The 10255-nt window shown below is 42.8% G+C and overlaps 1 protein-coding gene across 1 annotated transcript in view; it reads left to right on the top strand.

Moving 5' to 3' along the window:
* Window positions 1–289: 289 nt before the first annotated feature.
* SCRN1 (secernin 1) overlaps window positions 290–10255 on the top strand; it is a 57599-nt gene continuing 47633 nt past the window's right edge. Inside the window, exon 1 of the mRNA XM_007466094.1 lies at window positions 290–369. The gene's annotated coding sequence lies outside the window, so the exon portion shown is untranslated. The remainder of the gene's footprint in view (window positions 370–10255) is intronic.

The raw sequence follows: 10255 nt of genomic DNA, 5'->3' as shown, positions 1-10255 counted from the left end.
TACTTGCTGCGTGATCTTGGGCGAGTTGCTTAACCTCTTTGAGCTTTAGCGTCTAAGTATCGGGCATAGGGGCTTCCCTGATGGCGCAGTGGTTGAGAGTCCGCCTGCCCATGCAGGGGACACGGGTTCGTGCCCCGGTCCGCGAAGATCCCACATGCCGCGGAGCGGCTGGGCCCGTGAGCCATGGCCGCTGAGCCTGCGCGTCCGGAGCCTGTGCTCCGCAGCGGGAGAGGCCACAACTGTGAGAAACCCGCGTACCAAAAAAAAAAAAAAAAAAGTATCGGGCATAGGGTCTGGCTTGTCAACATGGCGCAGAACCGTACCTTTAAACCCAGGCAAGGAGTTGGCTTGGACTTGTGAGTCAACAAAGTACCGGACACGTTTCTCCGCGGGGAAAGCTTGCTTAGGCACAGAGGCCCGCACGTAGCAACCCAGACGGCGGAGTCTGGGAAAAGGGGCCGGAGAAAGCGGGGCCTGGCACCTTAAAGCCCGAGTTCTCCCTTTCTAGAAAGCCGCAACCCCGCTGTGGCCAAGCAATAAAAATCGCGCAAAGAGCGAGCCACGTTCCTCGGGTAGATTCGTCTCAGACGCCTTTTCCACTCCCAGGCGCCCCGCCGGACCAGGCAGAGCGCGGGTGCGGCGCGGCGGGGCGGGGCGCGGCGCAGCGCGGCCCGGGTCCGGCGTGCAGCGAAGGCGGAGGCGGGGGCGGGCCCCGCGGTCACGTGAGCCCGGCCAGCTGTTAGCTGGGGGCGACGGGCCAGAGCGCGGGGAGTCTGGGGAGGGGGAAGCGCCCGACGGCCGCCTCCGCCACTGCAACTGCAGCCCTCGATGTCGCCACAGTGATCTCAGCCGCGGCACCACCCGCACCCTCGCCGGCCTCAGAATCAGCACCGCAGAGCCGAGCCCGGAGCCCGCAGCCCCGCAGGTGAGCTGTGACGGGCACCCCTGGGAGTGCAGGGAATCTGCGGCTGCTTCCCCCGGCGGGTTTCACCCGGATCCGCCATCGCCGTCACCTGTGCCTCGTCGCCTCCAGCTGTCCCTCCAAACCCGCGGGTGGGAATCCCGCGGATGCTGGATTGGGTTGTCTGGGGTCTCTAGGGTATCAGGAGAGAGGGGGCCTCAGCCCGGGGTTGAGGTGGGGGACTCCGGCTACAGGCTGCGGGGGCGCAGGAGAGGGCTGCCCCACCCCAGGGCGCGGGCGCCGCAGCCTGGTTGGAACCTGTCTCCGCTCTCCATCCCCCAAACCCATCCTTCCCACCACCTCTTTTGAACTCTCCTCACTCCCCCAGGCCGCTTCTCCTGTGTTTCCATTGCTTGGTATCCCAGTTGCTGGCCCGCTGGGGTGTGTGCTCAGTACGGCCCCCGCCCTCCCCCCCATACCGCTCCCCCCATACCGCTCCGGGGGTTCCCGGCTCGTACGGGCACACAGCTGGTGGCGGAGCGGGCCAGGCACCTTCCCAGTCGCACCTGCCGCGCGGGCGGGCTCGCGGGAACATGGCTGCCTGGCGGGCCTGCTGCCCTTGGCCCGGCTCTGCCCCCGCGTCCGCCGGTTCTGCGGTTGCGGTTGCCGAGTCGTGTCCGGAGGACTACCCTCCCCCTAAGGGCAAACGCGTCGGCTCTTGCTGTTGTCTGCGAGGGCCGAAGGACTTGACATAACACCGCCCTCCTCCTCAAGCCACACCCGGCGCGCATCTTGGGGATGGTGGGGGGTGTCGGGGCAAGTTAAGGCGGTGCCGCCGGGGCACTTATTGGTAAAAGGCACTCGTATTTCTGAGATGATTATCCACTTCAGTTTGCCTTTGCGCCCTCGGTTCGCTTGTCTGTCTGGACGCGGATTATTGGGCGACATCACTTGTGAGGTCTGAGCCGACTGTGATCTGCAAAGCAGGAGGGACACTTGAACTTTAGAGAATTGACGAGAACTAAGATTTAGGGGTTAAAAATGTCCATTCAACTCAAATGCAGAAGCAGTCATTTGCTGTGGCTCCAAACTGTCTTGGTAGTGTTCTGTTAAATAATACGGTCTTTCTGGATTTGCTGTTTAATTCTGGCTTGCAAGTGTCTTGGATTACGCTTGTAGTCCAGCTTCCCGATGTGTGTGTGTGTGTGTGTGTGTGTGTGTGTGTGTGTGTGTATGTGTGTGTGCCTACTGTGCTCCAAACTGTCTTGGTAGTGTTCTGTTAAATAATATGGTCTTTCTGGATTTGCTGTTTAATTCTGGCTTGCAAGTGTCTTGGATTACGCTTGTAGTCCAGCTTCCCGGTGTGTGTGTGTGTGTGTGTGTGTGTGTGTGTGTGTGTGTGTGTGTGTGTGCCTACTGTGCTCCAAACTGTCTTGGTAGTGTTCTGTTAAATAATATGGTCTTTCTGGATTTGCTGTTTAATTCTGGCTTGCAAGTGTCTTGGATTACGCTTGTAGTCCAGCTTCCCGATATGTGTGTGTGTGTGTGTGTGTGTGTGTGTGTGTGTGTGTGTGTGTGCCTACTGTGCTCCAAGCCTGACTAGAAGATGCATCAGTTGCAGAGGAAACCTATGTTAATTCAAAATGGCAGCATGAAAAATCAGGCCAGGCGGAAGCAACACAGACGAGAGCTAACATCAACTGCCCCCTGACTGAAGAATTGATGGGGGAATCTACGGGAGGGAAGGCCCTCCTGGGTATCGCTGCAGCCGGCCCTAAGGGATAGGAAGTGATTCTTGCAGCAGGCTAGATTTTAGGGTGCTGCAAGGTTCTGGGGAGGTTATGTGAGAAGTTTGGGGAGTTGTAATTATCTTCAGGTGCAAAGACCTGATTAAAACTCTCTGATTTTGATCTGATTTTCTACAGCCTCCACTAAAGTTGATGTATCTGGCTGCCAATATCTGTTTGATAACTTTTGTGCTGTTTTGTACCTACAAGTGGCTCTTAAAAGAGATGAGTGTCTGGTATAAACATCATCCAAGAACAGTACATATAACAAATACCAGGTTCTTAGAGCAAGTTTCATTGGAAGAACTGATTTAACATCACGAGCAAGCACTCAGGCACCAGAGGATGGTAAATTCTTGAAAGGTGACTCATTTTAGGATTTTTTTTTTTTTAACAGCTTTTTTTTTTTTCCCATTTCACTGCTGTGCTGCCAGCCATCTTCTCTTTTAGCAAGGAGGAGATGCATGAGGAGGCAAATGTTTCAGGGATAATGGGATGGAGGGAGGTTAGTGCAAAGGTCAGGAATGGTGAGCTGGAAGCAGCCTGAGAAAGCGCTGTGCTGTCAACCCCTCTTTACAGCCCGGGAGGCTGAATCCAGCGGGGTGAATGGACTGCACCCAAGGTCATATAGCTGGTTGGCAGCTGGCAGTGAGAACTAATATCCAGGTGTCGTAACTCCCCATTTTAGGGTTCCACATGCCGCCTATCAAAGCCTGGGGGAAAAGAGCAAACCTACTGTTATTAGCGTGGCAAACACTTCATGAAACCAAACTTTAACATGATTTAAAAATCTGTGCTATTTAAAGTAAGTGCTCACACCTTAGTTTCCTAACTTAAGCCCATTTAACTTCTTAAGCTGTGTCCACCTCATGTTCCCATTTTCCAGGGACTAGACTGCTTCTATATTTAAGCACCAAAACTATAATTTTATGGTTTTTACATTTTATAATATGTCAGAATCTTTGAGGTGAGAAGTGCATTCTTTGATTAAAAAATTAGTTGCTTGTATTGCTTGTCTGGTTTTGTAAAGAAACCAAGGTGGGACATATAATAGCTTTTGAATATATCTAAGTTTAAGTAATAGTAAATAACAAGCCTATTTTAAAATAACTTTGAAGCAGCACTGAAGACAGAGTCTTTTTCTAGAATTTGAATTTGAGTTCTCTGAGTCATGTACCAGTGTCCCTAGTTCTACTAAAGCAGAACTAGAGATTGTGTGTGGGTTAGTAAATATTTGTGCAGAGGTGGTGAGAGCAGGGGAAATATTTCTTCTGAGCATTCTGTACCGTCAACCCAGTGATCTGCAGAAGGTGAAGGTGGGTGCACTACCGGGAACTGAGAGAATAACTGATGATGGTGAAGCAGATAGGAACTAGGTATGGATTGACAGATAATGTTGAAATGAAGACAGATGCTGATGCCACATGTGCCATTAAAACAATAACTTGCGTTAGAGCGTGAATGTGAAGGTTCATTCATTGAAATTCTCCCAATATGTCAAAGATACTTAAATTCACAAGTTTTAAAAAAAAGTAAGCACGTGCAATCTGTGTTTGTTGGAAAACAATAAAAAATACAGATAAGCCAAGGTTATTTTTAGAAAGCCACCCATGATCCTTTTATTCAGCAATAATCATTCATTCTGAAAGTTTGGGTATTTTCATTGGAGTGAGAGCCCAGGTTTGTGCTGTCTAATTCAGTAGCCACTAGCCACCGGCCACATGTGGCTATTGAGCACTTGAAACGTGGAGAGTCTGAATTGTGATGTGTTGTGAACGTAAAATATACATCAGATTTCAAACATTTATAGGAAAAGGAATTTAAAACACTTCATTAATAATTCTATTTATTTATTTTTATTAAAGTATAGTTGATTTATAGTATTATGTTAGTGTCAGGTATACAACATAGTGATTCAAAATTTTATAGATCATACTCCATTTTAAGCTGTTATAAAATAATGGCTATGTTTCCTGTGTTGTACAATATATCCTTGTAGGTTATTTTTTAATACATAGTAGTCTGTACCTCTTAATCCCCATACCCTTGTCTGGTTCTTCCTTCCTTCGCTCTCCCCACTGGTAACCACGAGTTTGTTCTCTATATCTGTGAGTCTCTTTCTGTTTTGTTATACTCATTTGTTTATTTTTTAGATCCTCATGTAAGTGATAACATACAGTATCTGTCTTTGTCTGTCTAACTTATTTCACTAAGCATAATACCCTCTAGGTTCATCCATATTGTTGCAAATGGCAGGATTTCAATGAACAGATACAGTTCATTAATGATTTTTATGTTGATTATGCAGGCATACCTTGGAGATAATGCGAGTTGGGTTCCAGACCACTGCAATAAAGCAAATATCAAAATAAAGCAAGTCACATGAATTATTTGGTATCCCAGGGCATATGAAACTTAGGTTTATAGTGTAGTTTGTTAAGTGTGCAATAGCATTATGTCTAAAAAAATGTATATACCTTAATTTAAAAATACTTTATTGCTAAAAAATGCTAACTATCGTGTGAGCCTTCACACGATAGAGTGAGTTCTCTTCTCTCTATGCTAACATCAAAGAACACTGATCACAGATCACCATGACAAATATAACAGTAATGTAAAACCTTGAAATATTGTGAGAATTACCAAAATGTGACACAGACAGGAAGTGAGCAAACGCTCTTGGGAAAATGGCGCCCACAGTCTTGCTTCACTCAGGGTCGCCACAGATCTTCAATTTGTAAAAAATGCAAGTATCTGTGAAGCGCAATAAAGCAAAGCACAATTAAATGAGGTATGCCTGTATTTTGAATGAATATTTTGGATATATTGGATTTAAACAAAATATGTTTTTTAAAATAATTTCACCAGTTTCCCTTTACTTTTTTAGATGTGGGTCCTGGAAAACATAAAATTACATATGTGATTCACATCTGTCTTCCATTACATTTCTATTGGGCTGCATCGGTCTAGGTCATTAGCAGAAAGTGGAGGTTGGTTGAGGTGTGTGATACTGTTCATAGAAATGGATGTGGGAGGTGAGAGAAGTTTGAATAGACACTGGAGGGGAGGAGGTGGGGTAAGTGGAGAATGACTGATGTGATGTACATGTCAATCACACCCACCTGTCCTCTCTTCCCCAGAAACTCCCAGCATCCTCAGGGCCTCCACCCAGTCCGGGATAGCAATGAACTGAACTGGGTGGGTGACTGAAAGGGGGGGAAGTTGGGGGCCTCCCAGCTTGAGCCTCACTGGAAGCAGAGTGAGGGAGCTTGATATGGTTAATGTTCCCTTCTCCTTCTCTTCTTAATGGTTATATATTTAACCTAAATCTCCCAGTGCTTAATCTACTACCCTAAAGTGAGCTAGGTGTTCTTGAAGGCTCCCATAAGCATTTCTGGTCATTGTTTTACGTTGTATTATTGCCCTCCTCTCTTGGTTGTATACATGAGTGCCTCTTCTTCTAGTTGATGAAGACCTTGAGAAGATCTTTTTAGCTCCATTTTCCCATAGGTTGCACATGGTGCTTATAGGTGGTTAGGGGCTCAGATTACATATCAATAACTCATATGACTTCTTAAAAGTCCTAGTTAAAATGATGTAGTGATCAAAGGCTCTCCTGAATATCTTTTTCTCCTCTCAAAATGAAACCTTAGTATATTTTAAAATTGCACTTAGCAGTACCTAGCGACCTGAAAGAATTAAATGAAATGTCTTAAAATGTCCTTTCTTGAGCACTGAAGTAATCAGATTTTAAAAAATAATTAAAAATCCAATGAAGTAATATGAGCTTGTTATAAAGAAATTTTAAATGACATAAGTAGATGAAATGTGAAGTTTCTATCTCTATAGCCCACATTTAGTCCCACTTCCAGCTCTCAGTTAGGTATTAATCCTTCCAGGTCCTTTTTTTTCCTTCCTCCGTTCCTCCCTCTCTCCCTTCCTTCCTTCCTTCCTTCCCTCCCTCCTGTCTATCTAGTATATACTTATAAATATTTGCATAAGTGGGGATATTCACACCCACATATATATGTATTTACATACACACACTAATATGTTCATATATATGTATATAGGTTCCTTTTTGATAATAAAATGGGATAAATTTCCTAATGGTAAAAACACAGCAAATGAGTCTAGCATTAATGGGCATTTACAAAGTAGTTTTTAAGTCCATTTTGCTAGATGTAAAGTAACCCTATGGTTTCATACTAGCAAGATTTAAATTTCTTCTGTAGGAAATGAATGTTTAGCTGATTTTTTTACAGGGACAGAGTGTAAACCACTGTTTTAAGAGTGATTGGGAAGATTTTTTAAAATCCCTCTTTACAGCATTAACAGGTACGTATCAAATCATATTACTGGGAAGAGATGAGAATAGACAATCCATTATTTATATGGGAGAGGAAAACAGATGGTGGGAATAGGAAGGTCATCATTCAAAGCAACCTTGCCAAATTAGTGGACACAATGGCAGCAATGTCAGAAATGAGAACACAAGGAAATGAAAGAACCCTAGATGTGGCTTGTTCAGTAGCTTCCAGGTCTTTCGCACAGGGAATGCTTTTGGCAGCTAACCACATACCTGCCTATTTCAAACACATTATTCTTCCTTTATCTCCATAATCATTACATTCCCAGAACCCTAATCTTTAAGAACCAGCCTTTCTTGAATGTTTCTCTATTCCAGATACTCTGCATCTATTACCACATTTAATCCCCATAACAGTACATAGTAGACATCATGGCCATGTTTTATAGATGAAGAACTTAGTAGTTGGAGGAGCTACACCCGGAATCTGGGTCTATCTGACTCTTTCTTAAAAAGCCATAATGTAACCTCTTGGATAGATTATTCTGACTGCACAGGTCGAATGTGTACTATTAATGTGATGTAAGGCATTTTCCTTCTTTCTTTATATTACTGTAAAAGATGGAAAACTGTCTTTCAACCCGCCATGTATTGGAAAACATCTTCCTTAGAGTCAACTTGATCTGACTATATTTTTCTAATTTGGCTATAGCTTGAATGAAAAATGAATCCCACTTGTACTCTTTATCTGCTGCTTCCTACATTAAAAAAACTTGTATCTGTGAGAAATGGATGCCATTCAACTAATCCCTTCTCTTCCCCTCACTCTAAAATTCCTAAAAGCTCTGCAAAAGTGATACTCACGCAGCCTGAGTTTTCCTTTACGTGGTACTATATTTTAAATGCACCAGAGTGATGAACAGATCACTGGGTGTAGTGGAGCTTTTGAAGGGGGGCCTTGAATTCACATGTGTCCCAACATTGAATGGACACAGAATAAATAATGAGCCATATATATATCTTCAGCATTATTTTTCAGATGTGTAAGGATTCTATTACCAGTTAGTACATACAAATGCATTGAAAGTGTTACTAAATTCATAACATATATTCATTGCATATTTTTCCCAACCAACTACAATCACTCTTATGTGGGGTGTCTATGAAAACTTTTTGATGTTAAAAAGTTGGGAAACATGTTAGAATATTTCACATTATAGAGAAATTCTGGAGTGATTTGAAGAATACTTTTGCTAAGTGACCAGTTACCCCCTAATTTATCCTATGAAGCAATGTAGATTTTGAAGCACAACATTCCACTTGACTATAGAAAAGTCTGCGTTTCCTTAGTTATTAAGCTGTCACGTGAATCATTAAGTTGGACATTTTGCTTTATTCATATTTCTCATTGTCACCATATCTTGAAAATGAGGCAGAATCAGATGTGGCCAAAAGATAAAATGAATTCATTTGCCATGACTGAGCTGTGGGGTTCTCCTTAATCCCCGAGTCTCTGCCTTATTGAAAGGCCATGTTTATTAGTGGCAATATATTGAGAAAATAGATTATTTCTATTGCAACTCTTCCTTTTCTTCTTTTTTTAAAGTATTTTCATCACAGATTCTGTATTTTCATGTGGGAAGTTGGAAAGTGCCTGAATATATATAGGTTAAGAAATTGCCTGTGTTTCTGCAACCCACCAATACTATTAGTCTTAAAATTTTTGTTGCATTTCCTTATGATCTTTTTGCATCATCTATCTATATAATATACATAATTTGAATGATACCGTATATAACTTGTGTGACCTCTTTTTATTTCACCAGCTTGTTCTTGTGTATTGATATATTTCCCAGCTTTCCATGATATGTATAGATAACAAATTAAATATCATACATTTGTTTTGTTTTGTTTCTGGATTCTTATGATCATCTAAGTGGCTGTATTTTGGGAGAGGGTGATGCACCAGCAGTGGTCCATTAAATTATTAGGGGTTATGGTGAAGTTGAGTAGTTGTTAATTACCTGGAATTTTGGTTTTACAAATTTGAAATAGACGCTCTTTTCATTTCCTCTAGCCAATCACCTAAATCTCAGTAGTTTTGGAATGGAAGAGCAAATCAGTTTGTGATCATTTCAGTCATTAAGAAAAAAGCATCCAAAGGATATTTCTTTGCAGGTCCTACAGATTTAGAAATATTCAGCTACATGAAATGATATCTAGCTCTTCTTTTTTCTGGCTTAAATTCTTACTTTCTATCCAAGGCAGAGGAGTCATGGTCATTACCAAATGATTTACCTTGCATCTATGTTAAATGAAGAATGCATTTAAAAAAAAAAAAAAAAGAATCCTTTTTTTTTTTTTAAAAAAGGTATTTTTAAAGATTTGGGTGAGACTTTATTTCTTTAAAATAGTGAAAACTGCAAAACATTTAAGTAACAACAGTCCAAATCTTCCTGATTATCACGTAGTGTGATTAGTCTGATTTCCCAGTTTTAAAGCCAAAGACCAAGAAAACACAGCCTCCTACATCTTTATTTGTCATACTTCTCTCAAGTTACCCAGGGATGCGTTTCACCCACCTTCGTCTCGAAGGCAGAGAGTATTGCTGCCAATGCTGTTGCTGAATTCAGCAACATTCAATTAAAATTAAATGGTTTCCTTAGAAATAAATTGAGAAGCAAGATGGCAGAAAGTTGATGGCCCTTGCCTTAAGGGAGCTTATTGTCATCTTGTATGTGTGTGTTGAAAGTTTCCACACTAAAAAAAAAAAAAGAAAGCTGGGCAGAAAAAAATGAATACTACTTTAGAGAATCAAAGAGGTTTTATAACCTATAACTGGATATTCCACACCAGTCTGAACTGACTGCATCAGAATCACCTGGGCATTTGTTAAAAATATTCTTCCTGGGAACTCAGCTCAGACCCACTGAATCAGAATCTCCAAGGAGGGGGTATCTAGGAATCTGCTCCTCAGACCATCATTTTGATGTGTGGTCAAATGTGAATCCCGTGTATTGAACCACAGCTTGGGAGCACCTTGTCAGAATCAGATTTTCCTGCTCCTTTTCTCTCATTGAAGATGAAATATCGATACCCCTTCCCCTTCATTTGTTCAACAAACATTTGTTGAGGTCTTATTATGTGCCAGTCTTTGCGTGAGGTGTCAGGGAAATAAGGATTTACATACGTGTCCATGCCCTCATGGGGCTGATAGTCTAAAGAGCAGAGACAGGCGTTTTAAAACTTGAGGGAAAG

The sequence above is a fragment of the Lipotes vexillifer genome, unplaced genomic scaffold (genome assembly GCF_000442215.2).
Source record: "Lipotes vexillifer unplaced genomic scaffold, Lipotes_vexillifer_v1.1 scaffold150, whole genome shotgun sequence".
Lineage (NCBI taxonomy): Eukaryota > Metazoa > Chordata > Mammalia > Artiodactyla > Lipotidae > Lipotes > Lipotes vexillifer.
This window is presented reverse-complemented; position numbering and strand designations above follow the sequence as displayed.